Here is a 12,961-nt window from a genome sequence, read left to right as displayed (position 1 = left end):
TATTGAGGATGAATGGCCGAGCCCAGCTTGTTAGGGATGCCAGGGTCCAGGCTCTGACCCTGACAACTTGAGTAACAAGATGACCCAGTCCTCATCAGACACTGTATCTACTGGCATCTTGACCTTGAGCTTTCCAGCTTCCAGAACCCTGTGAGAGAAACGCTCTGTTCTTTGTCCGCCTCCCAGTCTGTGGCGGGCTCTGATAGCAGCCCAAAGGACCGGGCTATGAGGACAGGGGTAAGGCAGTTGCGGCCCTGGTTCCCAAGAGCTCACGTTTCAGTGCTTCGCTCTCCCCCTGCCATAAGTGGTCAAACACCAGCACGTTTGGAGCAGGAACATCTTTAAAAAGATAGGTTCGCTTTCAGCGTGGAGAGCTCGGCTCGCCAGCTGGACTCCGGCCGCTCCTCTGCTCTAACTCAAAGGCGAAGCTGGTTTCTATTTTGATCATGTTCAGAGATTCCAGGCACGTTGTCTCTGACCTGTGCCTCCCACATTCTGGGCAATGTTCTCAAGTGAAGTCCTGGCAGAGACTTGGAGGGGGGGGGGTTCACAGAGGTCTAGAATATCCGGGTCATCTGAGGACAGTGATGCCGGGTTGTGTCTGAGTCATCAGTTTTCTTGAAGAAGTCGATAAAGGCTCATCCCCTTGTCTCTAACCCTGCAGAGACTATCTAAGGGTTTCAGAGTTCTTTATCTAGAAACAGAAGAGTGCACTTAGTGCAGCATTCAACAAGCTAAGCCCCAACTAGGACAGTTGATTAAAAGCACAAGAGAGTGTGTCTTGGTCCATCCGGGTGCTGTGAGAGAGGGTCATCGGAGCTAGTAAACACAACAGGGAAAATGTAGGGTCAAGGTCATTCAGATCCAGCCACGGTCTGCTGAGGAACTGCATCGTGGTACGGTATTCTCATGTGACGAAAGAGCCAAGAAGAGACAAGGTAGCTCTCCATAGCCTTTTTTTTAAGGGTCCGAAGCCCACTCTTAGAATGTAATCACCTCCCAAGGCCCGATTACCCAAGGACAGCACCCTGGGAATTTCTTTTTTTTTTTTTTTTAAATATTTTTATGGTTTATTTAACTTTATGTACATTGGTGTGAAGGTGTCAGATCCCCCGGAACTGGATTTTCAGACAGTTGTGAGCTGCCATGTGGGTGCTGGGAATTGAACCCGGGTCCTCTGGAAGAGCAGTCAGTGCTCTAAACCGCTGAGCCATCTCTCCAGCCCTGGGAATTTCAATAGAAGGATTTTTTTTGGAGGATCACAAAATTCAGTCCAATACATATGAGGGAATGAGTCAGGCTTATTGAACTCAGAGGTTACCTTCCCAGTGTGGATTATTTGAGACAAGGGTTATGGGGACTGGTAGGCTGAATGGCGACCCCATGGGCGCCTGTTTGGAACATCGTCTATGAAGAAAAAAATTTCTTCTTTTCCCTCAGGGTCAGTGCCATCCACCCAACTGGGAGTTGTGATGCCGCGAGGCATATGAGCTAAGCCTGAGTCTCCTGACTATGTTTACCCCAGGGCATCCCTCCTCTGGGACTTCCTGCCTCAACCGGGGAGGGTGCTGCCCTCTGGGGCTTGTCCCGGGGGACTGAGGTTTTTTTCCCAGGCCTGTGTGTGGTGACTGGAAATGTTCCAGGGCTGAAGGAGACCCTGCCAGACCTGCCTGTTGTTTCCAATAGCCCGGGGGAGGCTGAACTAATTGGCACTGTGGAATTCTGAAATCCACTACTCAGTTCCCTGCCACCACAAGGAAGGCACTGGGGGGCTGCTTGAGTGGGTACTCACTGGGGACATGGATTTGGGCTGGTTTTCATTCGGTGAGTACATGCTTTCCTTGGCCTGCCATCAAAACACAGAGGTGGAAGAAAACCAGTTTGTTAACTTCTCAGGAACAGGAGGCCAGCTGCGGGAAGACCCCAGAGGCAAAAATCCCAGGCTAAGGACCTGAATTGTAGGCAGCTGCTATAGTCTCATTATCCCACCAGGAGACAGACACAGACACACTTGCACCCTTTAAGTCCTGGTCAAGCCTCCTCCTCCAGGAAGCTCTCCTTATTGTCCTCAATTTTATTAGCAATACACTTTCCCCTTTGGGGTGGAGTGTGTGCTCAGCACCAATGAGAGGATTTGATTGATTTGCCTTTATGCTTTTAATAAAGACTCACCCCTGCTGCAGAGTTCTCTACTCCAGAGGACCTGGGACTCCTGATTCCTAAGTTCAGGTTGTCTCTTGTGGTTATTGTTCAGGATTCTTATCCTCTAAAAGACTGTCAACAAATAATAGTTTCAGTGTCCCAGCAAAATTGTGCAGAAAACCCAGATTTCCCAGATACCCCAAGTGTCCCCCTCCTGTCCCTCAACCCTTTTTGCTTTCAGCCTGCCACACCAGAGGGGCATGTTTGTCATAGTTCTGTAGCTACATTAACATCATCGCTTAGAACCCACGACTTAGACCAGCCCATTTGTGGTGCCCGCACGTGCTTCCTTTACCTGTGGATAAAGGTGTGATGACATTACCCACCGTGGTACCATAGAGACGAGTATCTGCTCCCAAATTCTCTGGGATCCACCTGCTCACCCATGTCCCCATCAGCCCCTGGCTTTTCACTGTGTCCATAGTTTTACATGTTCAGTGTTAGTTGCTTGAGACCACCCAGTCCATACACAGCCTCTTTCATCCAGCAATATGCTTCAAGTCCTCCCCCCATCCCCCTCTGTTGGTAGGGTGCTAGAAATTTCAAGCCAGGACTCTGCTATGCAAGGCACACCCTTCACTGTTGAGCTAGCCCTCCATCTCTGTGCGTGGGTTTTCATGTAGACAGAAGTTTTTAGTAACTCGGGGTAAAAGTTCAGAAGCAGGCAGTGCAGGCCCTAATGGTGACAGCAAGGTTCATTGTATATGAGCCTGCCAACCCATCTCCCTATGTGTCTTTATCATTTTGCTTTCCCGCTAGCATTGTTGCTCCATGTCTGCGCCAGCATGATCCAGCGCTGTCAGTGTTCAGGGTTCAGTCTTTCCGAGAGGCATACCTCATCACTTGCATCCCGTTTTTCATGCTGTCCTGTGGTGAGGGGTGTCTTCTTGTAGGCTTAGTTGCTACCCAAAGCATTTCTCCAGCACAGTGGCAGTGCTTTGCCGGGCGGTCCCTGAAGCCTGCCTCGGGTACTCCTTCTTGCATGCTTCCCTTGGGAATATTGTATTATATTCTTTCTTCATTGCGGTGACGAGATAATCTGGTGGCGAGAAGCAACTTAGGGGTGGAGGGGATTGTTTTGACTCATGGTGGGGGTTCAGGCCAACACGATGGGGAAAGCACAGCAGGGAGTAGGCTAGTCATGTGGCAGCTGCCATCAAGAAGCAGAGAGTTGAAGGATGATACTCAACTCAGTTGCTCAGTTTCTCCTTCATTCTGTTGGGGACCTCATGGGATGGTGGCACCACGTTTAGACTGGGCCTGCTCAGTGTGGACACTCTCTTAACACCTGTCCAGAGACTTGTGTTCTAGGTGATTCTAGATCCTGTCATGTTGACAATGTTAACCATAGGTTTGTGTGTGTGTGTGTGTGTGTGTGTGTGTGTGTGTGTGTGGTATTCTTTTTCTATAATCTCTGTCTAGGCACTTTGAAACCCTGGCTAGAAGATATTAAAATACTTCATCCAGGTCACTGTAGCAACTTTAATAGGCAAAGAATCTGGCTGGAAAAACACAGTCACAGCCAAATAATTAAATATAGAGACTGGGAAATAACACCTCTGGTGGGCATGATACCCAGGAATCAGGTGCAAACAACGACCAGGGGTCAGCTAGTTAATAGAGGGCTGGTTCCTGTATCACTCACCCACGCTTCTAGACTCCAGCCAAGGCCACTCCGGCCTGGCGTCGTCTCTCACACCATTAACAGGGAGGTCTCGGAACCACTGGAACAGGCCCAGAGCAGAAACGTGTTGGGACACTTCCTCTGCACTTCAGCGGGACAAACATCTATTCTGGGTTTGGGCTGTTTCCAAGTTGGGTTACACGATGGTAAACAATAGGGCAATAGGGGCTTTAGAGGGGAGGGGAGTAAGTGCGATTTTTGAACTGGGTACTTTGCAAAACACAATTAAAACGGTCCTTGAAGCAACGATTGAATGGAGTGGGTTACAGAGGTGAAGAATTGTCTGTGGTTGTCAAAATGCTTCCCACCATGATCCTGGTTCATCCCTCGGATGTTTGGGAAGGGCTGCCGAGGCCATGTTTTTGTCTAGTCATTTGTATTTCCCACAGACTTTGAGGACTCTCTTTTATAGACTATCGATAATTATCCATCTGACTCGGAGGGTAAAAATGGAAAGGAGAAAGTTCAAGAATCAATTAGCTGGCTTAAATTTGCTGAGAAATTCAAGGCGGTGTTCAAGACTAAAATTTATAAAGTAAATCAACATAAGACGAAGAAGTAAATTAACCCGCATGACAAAATGAAAGGGACGGCTCCCAAGCAGCTTCATAAATTTCCTGCTTGATGCATTTCGAGTCTCCAATTTCTAATAAAATTCTCATGAGAACAGAGTGCTGCCTCATAAAAGCCCATGAACTCGCCCCATGAGAACCGGCTGGTTTATAAGGGCACATGGGTTCAAGGCTGTGGTTTATTTATTAAAAATTTCTCAGTAAATATATCATAGTTGACTGGATACTGCCCTGAGATCATGGGGAGGCCATGTTTCATTCCTCCTGTCCCTAGTGAGAAAGGAAAACAAGAAAAAGCCCGTCAGGAACTCTCTGACCCTAAAGAAACCATACCCCTTTCGTCTTTTTACCGAAGGAAGTTCTAGGTTCTTCTTGTTTCCCCTTAGTCTAAAGACCTCAACCTCATGTGAGCTTCTCATCTGTGTGAGGAGAGTTTGGGCATTTTGGCCAAAGTGACGGGCAAGGAGGCCTTCCTGAGCCTGAGTGAAGCTCGGTTTGTCCTTGTCCTCGTCAGGGCATGGGGCAGAAAGCGGGTCCTGCAAGTGTGTCTGGTAGAACAGGTGTGTTTATTCCCTCCCTCTCCTCCTCCTCCCCTCCCCCCTCCTGCTTCCTTTTCTCCCTCCCCACCCTCCCCTGACAGGGTCTCAATACAGTCCAAGCTGACCTAGAACTTTCTGTATAGCAGAGGATGACCTTGAAATCCTGGTCCTCCTGTCTCCACCCAAATGCTAGGATTATTTGGTACTCCTGTGGACTGAACCTACCATTAGCACATGCTCGGCAAGGACTGAACCAGCTGAGCCACGTCTCCAGCCATGGATGTGTGTTTAAAGTCATCGTGAAGCCGATGAGCTCACAGCTCACATTGCCGCCCCCCCCCCCAGCGGGCCTTCCCACCACCTGGGAAAACGGTGCTTACTCGCACTGTACATTCCGTCTAGCCAGATGCTTCCCTGAACTGAGTCCTTTACGGTCCTATGACAGGGCTTGTTAATACCGCCCCAGGTTAGAGGAAGGGAAGTTTCGCACTGAAAGGTCACAACCCTTGCTGAAGTTCCAGAGCTTGTCAGGGTCAGAGCAGGATGAAGCCAGGCCAGCCAACCTCACTGCGATGCATGGGACCACAGGTCTAGATCTAGGATGGTGGCCTGCGTGACAACTCAGGAACCTTTCTCATTTTGACCCCACGTACCCTGACTCTTTCTCAAATAACGCCGTGTTTGGGCGGGGGGGCCTGACTGAGACCAAAGGGAGACCGATGCCTTCTATGAGGACAATGAGGCCCATCCATGTGTGCACCACCATGGTCTCTAACCTGTGTCAGATGCATGACTCGTGTTAGCTCCAAACGCGTGGGTTTGTCTGGAGCTAAGTCTGAGTGGGCTGGGTTTGCACTCAGATATCTCCCCAAATCTGTTCTTAGGGTTCCATCCATTACAGCGAGTTCACTGACCTGGGTTCCACACCTCACACTGTCTCTGATTAGGTGTGTGCCTCAACCTTTCTGTGAGTTCCCTCCCTGAGCCAAGGGGAGTAAGAATGGCCTGAGTCTGACTTGGGAGCTGATGCCATTCCCAGCACTACCACACACAGACACCCACTCACACACTTCAGTGAATGAGAGCCCATAGCAGAGAAAGCATAATTATGAAGCTGTAAAAAACCCATTTTGTTGTTTAATAGTAGTTTTGGGTTCATGAAAAAATTGAACCAAAGGTGCAAAGGACACGCATATCCTCTGACTTCCCACACACAGCCTCCTTGGATATCAGCACCTCTACCCAAGGGAGCTCGGTCACCATCTGTGGGCCTGTCTGGTGCACCATTATCTCGGAGTCACTGTGTCATTTACCCTCGGCATTGCACGCCCATGGCTCTGCACAGGCGCAGCATGAAACACTTGCCCTGTCGTGTGACCACATGCCTCTGCCTAGAAGGCTGCGGTGCTGCAGTCTGCGGACACTGACCCAATCCCTGTCGTTCTCATGGTGTCTCAGGAAGGGAGGCAGCACAGAACCTTTTCAACGGTATCCTTCCCTTGATGACTGGCAGGTCCGTTTCCACCATGTCTTTTCATGGTTTGATGGTTCCGTTCATTTCAGTGCAAAGGGCACAAGCCCTCCTTCCTTCCCACCTTCTTTCTTCCGTTTCTTCTTTTCCTTCCTTGTTGTGTGTGTTTGTGTGTGCGTGCGTGTATGTGTGCGTGTGTGGTGTATGTGGTGAATGAGTCTCCATGTGTGCCGGTGTGTGTGCTTGTACAGGTACCCGTGGAGCCCAGAAGAGGATGCTGGGTATCCTGTTCCATCACTCTCTGCTGTAAACCCTTAAGACTCAATGTCTTATTGAATCTGGAGTGAGGCAGATGGTCACTAAGCTCCAGTGATCTGTCTGTCTGTCCCCACCACCAACCCTTGTGATTGTATACCCTGGTGACCACGCCCTGCTTTTCTACTGGGTTCTGGGGAATCTAAACTCGTAGTACTCATACCCACTGAGCCACCTCTCTTGCTTTTTTTTGTTTGTTTGTTTTTGAGAGTCTCACTATGTAGCCCTGGATGGCTTGGCATTCCAGGAACCCTCAAACTCACAGAGATCTATGTGCTTCTGCCCCCGAGTGATGGGATCAAAGGTGAGTGCCACACTCCCTGACTTCTTTTTCTTAATGAAAACAGCAATAGGAACTATGTGCATTGGCCCTCTGGTAAACCTGGGCCTCTGAACTCTACTGTATGTAGCTAGTAAAGAGTCTAGATTTTGAGCACTAAGTTTAGTTTGGTGTTAAACTGGATGGTTGCCTCACTGATGCTGACTTTGAATGTCAGGCAGATTACTATTGGAAGTAGAAACCCTTCACATTCATCTTATGTAAAATGGATGTTAGCATTTGAACACGTAATTATCTTCATGAACCTTTAGAGCCAGACACCAACAAGAGAGAGCTGGCAATTTGCTGGGAAAACGCTTTCGGTCCTTTATGTGCTTAGCTTTTAGCAAAACTCATGTGCCATCCACGCGGGCGTTTCATATCAGCACCTCAAACTTGCACTTCAGGGGCCCACGTCAGATGGAGCCTCTGTCGGTAAGAGGAGCTGCATCAGGGGAGGTGTGCGAGCGCCACCTTGTGGCCCATGGCACCAGGCCAGTTCTCGGTTCAGACTCTACAAACACTCGAGGGTAGGGGGTGGGGTTGGAAGGGTGTGAGAAACTTTTGCTCCGAAATCGAAACGGGGTGGGGGGGGAATGAAACACATCCAAAGCCTATTTCACCAGTTCACCGCAGAAAATGTCTTAATTAGGGCTGTCAACAAGACCCTGGAGTGTCCGCTAATTCCTTCTCCACAAGGAAGGAATGGTTTGTTTGCAGCCTGGACTCGGGGTTCAGGATTACCGTGAATTACACAGGAGATGGAGGCAGCTGGCTGCTTATTTCAAACCCAAACCGAACTAAGCTGGATAAACTTTCAGTTATCAATTATTGGGAATATACAACTAAAATACTGAGTGTGTTCTAGGGCGCACAACGTTTAACTGCGCCCATTTACTTCCGCTTACTTGGGTCGATCAGCAATCTCCATGTTTACCCAGTGTCCTCTGGGGGAATAGAGAACCGAGCAATCACATTAAACTTCCAAATTCTTGCAACTGCGAATGGAAGCTTGGACTCGAATAGCGGAGGGAGACATTGCCAACCACTTTGCAGTGGCGGTGACTGAAACCAAGCAGAGAAACACACAAACCCCTTCTCCCCATGTGCCCAGAAGGCCTCCGGCAGCAGGCCCTCCCATCCTGTTGGAGAGCTCGGTTACTTGCTTTATGGGGGCTTTTTATTGCTCTCCCTGAGAACCTGTGTATGCTGAGAAGGGGCTGTACCTTCGTTTCTCAGGACTGTGAGCTAAGCTTCCATCTTTGTGCCAGGCGTGGTCCATCAAGGCTGGAGAGCTGTCTGTAAGCGTCCTTACCGCACCAGGGCAAAGACTGTTAAGGAGTGTTGGAGGAATGGAGGGAGACCTCGGTGGGGTGCAGACACTCTGGCTCTGAGGGCTCAAACAGTGACTTGGGCGCTTTTCCTGTGTTGCTCACAAGAACCCTGAGCTTATACCTTCACTAGTTAGCCAAGGAGTAAGAAAAAAAAGAAAATCTCCTCATTTTATCCAATGATACTTAAAAAAGAAAGCTAAAGAAGTGTCAATTAAAAGACGCAAAATCGTGGGCCGGTGATAATGGCGTTGCGGTGTTTTCCCTGTTTCAGTTTGAAGGGGGCCATGCTAGGATCAGACCCAACTGTTTATTCTGCTCCCTTCCTCCTCTCCATCTCTTCCCCTCCCCACCCCAGTGCCAATGTGTAAACAATCAAGAAGACCTGTCTCTGTCACAGCGGCTGGAAAGATTGAGTTCCACCAGGACCCGGATTCCATGCGCCCTGGAAACCCTGACGGGGATGCGGTCATGAGTCTATATCCTTGTGGACTTTTCCACGGTGGCTTTCCATGGGCGGTTTCCTCTTCTGAGCTCCTAGCTAAGAATCTGGATCTGGGCTGTCACTTTCAGAGCAGGCCAGGTCATCTCGACAGTCATGGCACTGACTTCAGGCCCCTCCATTAGGGTTCGGGAAAATCAGAATGGAACTGTTTGGAGGGTGTGTGTGTGTGTGTGTGTGTGTGTGTGTGTGTGTGTGTGTGATGGTTCTAGGGATTGAGCCTCGACCCTTGCACATGTTGGACACACACTCTACCACCAAGCTTTAGCCCAAGCCCTCTTTGTACTGTCTGTTTTTAGACAGGTTCTCAATTAAGGGCGCATGGAAAGTCCAAGTTTGAACTTCAGTTAGAATAAAGGCTCTTTGCTTTCATGTATGGGACTCAGTCTCCTGACCGGTTTTGGGGGGACTCTGAGGATCTGGGCAAAACACATCTCCAGTCTCCCTCCATCTGGAAGCTGCACTGGTGGTGGGAGCTGACCTTACAGGGTATGTGGGATCTTGGTGCCCTTCAGCTTTTGTGTGGGTTGGGCTACTGTGGTCCTTGGATGAGAAGGAACAGGGTAATCATTTTTTAATTTTTTTAATTCATTTTATATACCAACTACAATTCCCCATCCCTCCTCTACTTCCCCTTCCCTATCCCTCCTACGCCCATCCACTCCTCAGAGAAGGTAAGGGTAACCAAAGGGAGTCAACAAAACCTGGCACATCAAGTTGAGGCAGGACCAAGCCCCTCCCTGCTGCATCAAGACTGAGCAAGGCATCTCACCATAAGCAATGAGCTCCAAAAAGCCGGTCCATGCACCAGAGATAAATCCTGGTTCCATTGCCAGGGGCCCCACAAAAAGACCAAGCCACACAACTGTCACCTACATTCAGAGGTCCTAGTTTGGTCCCATACAGGTTCCCTGACTGTCAGTCCAGAGTCCATGAGCTCCCACAAACTCGGGTCAGCTGTCTCTGTGGGTTTCCCCATCATGATCTTGACCCTTCCCACCTTGGGGGCAGGGTGGTCATGTCTATGGTTCCTTCCTTCCAGGTCCCTGTGTGTTGGCGACGGTCTGCAACAGAGGCTTGCCACAAAAGGCGCCAGAGCAGGGACAATTGTCTGGATCAAAACCTAGAAGTTGTTCCTGGAGGTGTGCAGGGAACTTCCAAGTTGAATTCCACATAGGAAGTGGCTGCTGAGTGCCAGCTACAGCCATTCATCAGGCCAAGGATCATGACAGGCAGACCACAGAGCAAAAAAAGCCATCCTAGGGAGCTAGTTACAGTAATGTTTACAGAAACCAACTCTGATTCCCTGCAAGTCCGAGAGCTCTAGATTCTCCTACGTTTTGATAGGCAGGGCATCAGAGATGTTTGTTCAATGCAGTCTGCTGTCTTAGACACATGAGGTGTCTCTTTCCTGGAGAAGATGGGGTAGCCTTGGAAGACTAGAGATCAGGCAGTCGCAACAGCAGATGTAAATTCCCCCTGGGCCATTTTGGACTTGGGTTAATGGGTGCCTCTGCTGGAGTCTGGAAGGAAGAGAACGAGGCAGACCCAGCACACAGACCCAGCTCCACCATCTTGGGGTGTTGGTCAGGTGCAGGGACTGCTTCGAGATGCAGCAGGGGACTGTGGAGGAGACACTGGATCTGAGTGTGGGGAGCTGCAGGGAAGGATAAGTCACGAGGTGGATAGAGATGTGGGGAGAATCCACGGGAGGCCTCAACTCCAGGCCTAGCTGGTCCTCCATGCAGCTCGTGTGTAGAAGGAAGAGAAGGCACTAGTGGGGTGCTCGCTATCAGGAGGAATGATGCTTGTGTTGAGCAGGCTGTACCTGCTCCTTTCTCTGAGTCTGATGAGAGACACAGGCAAGACGGTGCAGGCTTGATTCTGCTTTTCCTAACTCGGATGCAGTCATAAGACATTGGGTTTCTAAGAGATTCCATGACCAATCCTATCTCTTTTCCTGGACAGGAGTGAAGCCTACCTACCTCAGATCAGCTCTAGCCTACTGACGACAAGACAGCGTGGAGCTCACACGGTGGTGCAGACATTGGACAGATGAGCATGGTCTGTTTTCTGGAAGGGAAGCGGGAGCCTGACAGTCGTCCAGCCACCACGAATGTTCTGAGGGAAGAGAGCAGCCTGAGTCGCTAGGAGCTGATCTGAAGCTTGCTGGATGGCCATGGTGCTCTCTGGCTGGGCAACATCATCTTACAGAGCACAAAGCAAGGGCACTTGGAGACCTTGTCAGACAAGGCAAAAGCAAGACCATGTGATTTGTAAGACAGCGAGGTCTCACAGAGTATACAGTGGTGTTTGCTTCTTTGCCAACAGCCTCTCTTTCCCGAGCTGACTTCCACAAAGGAGACTTGCAGTGTCCAGGTGCAGAACAGCATTTCTCAAAGAGTCCCCCAACCTGCTGCCCTCTGCCCATCAAACCCAATCACTCGTAAAGGCCACCGAGCTGTGTTTTCTAGCCCTTATTGTTGCTTCTATAACTTTCTGCCTAAGGGGTTGATTTGCAGTACAATGCACCGATATGACCTTGCCTACTGTGGGCTTACTCCGCTAACGGTCCTAAATTCACTCCTAGAGAGCGTCTTGATGGTTTACGTTATCGCTGAAGGAGGGAAATAGAGTCTGTCTTTCCTAGATCAGCCTTTGGGTTCTATAGATGGCAGCCCATCTCAGAGGGGATGCGGGGTCACTTGCTTCACCCTAGTACCATGGCCACAAACTGAATTTCTTGCTTGTGTAACAGTGTGGCCCTGCTGACCAGCATTCAGTGGGCAGCAGAATTAGCATTTAAATTCAGTGTGGGCTCACTGGTGTTCTCTGGTAAGTACATACCTGCTTTTTCGTCCTTTTGGCTACCTGAGGACTTCACTTGCAGCCTGACAGGAGGTCATTTGTAAAGGTCATGCTGGGCTGAAGGCCTGGGGCAGAAAGGACGAATCTTATTTAGTGCCCCTTCATCAGGATTCCTTAAATGAAAGGAAGGATGAATTATGGGAAAAGATGCCGCTTTCCAGCTTGTCAGAGAAGTGAGAAGTTTGTAAAGAAAGGACAACTCCTCTTTCCCCTGCTTCTTCTCCTCTCCTCCCTGCTTTCCCGGTCACAAGTGCCTGTTCACTAGGAGTCACACGGAAGCTGTGGTTTGTAATGACATCTATGAGGGATGGGTAGTTAGTTCATCCTTCCTGTATTGCCCCAGGGACCACTTGTGGTGGGCTTTCATGTGAGAGCTCAAAGGTGAGATGGCACCTTGCTGCATGATCTTTGTGTGTGTGTGTGTGTGTGTGTGTGGTGTTAGCAACAACAACGCGAACTTAAAGTGTAGGAAGATTCCCCTGCAGGAGGGAAAGTGAGATGGACTTCAGCCAGGTCAGGTTTGGGAAGACAGGCAAAGGCAGCGCTGAGTGGATACAGTAGGAGACACAGGATGACATCTGTTAGGAAGCAGGAAGAGACTCACGTTGTTCTCATCCGGTTCGGGGTGAGCCTATGTAGAACAGGAGCCTGACCCCACGGAAGCACAATGACTATAGTGCACCAGTGTCAGTGTTAAACTCCATCACCTCCTGTCTCGCTTACTCATGTACCGTAGCATCCTTCTTTCATCACCAACTGGGGATACTGAGCTAAGCAGCACCATTGTCTTACTCAGGCCCTGTGACTGCCTCAGGACCTAGAGGTGTCTGGAGAGGGCAAACCACGCACCCTCCCACATGCCTTGCTCTTTGATGGTTTATGATTGGGCTTCCTTAGCCAGTTGGGAAAGAGAACTCTGGGAAATAACAGGAATAACGTGCCAGCAAAGGATGCCTTCAGGAGAGTTAGAAATGAATGGAGTATCTGGGCAAGGATGTTTCCTTCCCTTGTTGATGCTCTTGGACATTGGGTAGGAGAGGGAACACAGTGCAGACATGAAGGAAATGGCTTAAAAGGCAAACAGAGACCCACTGGTTGGTTTGCAGGAAGGAAGGAGGGATGGTGGAGGAGAAAGGACCAGGAGTTCAATGCCATCCT

This window comes from Myodes glareolus, chromosome 23 (assembly GCF_982192425.1).
Source record: "Myodes glareolus chromosome 23, mMyoGla1.1, whole genome shotgun sequence".
Taxonomy (NCBI): Eukaryota; Metazoa; Chordata; class Mammalia; order Rodentia; family Cricetidae; genus Myodes; species Myodes glareolus.
The sequence above is the reverse complement of the archived record's forward strand: the minus strand, read 5'-3'. Positions refer to the sequence as shown.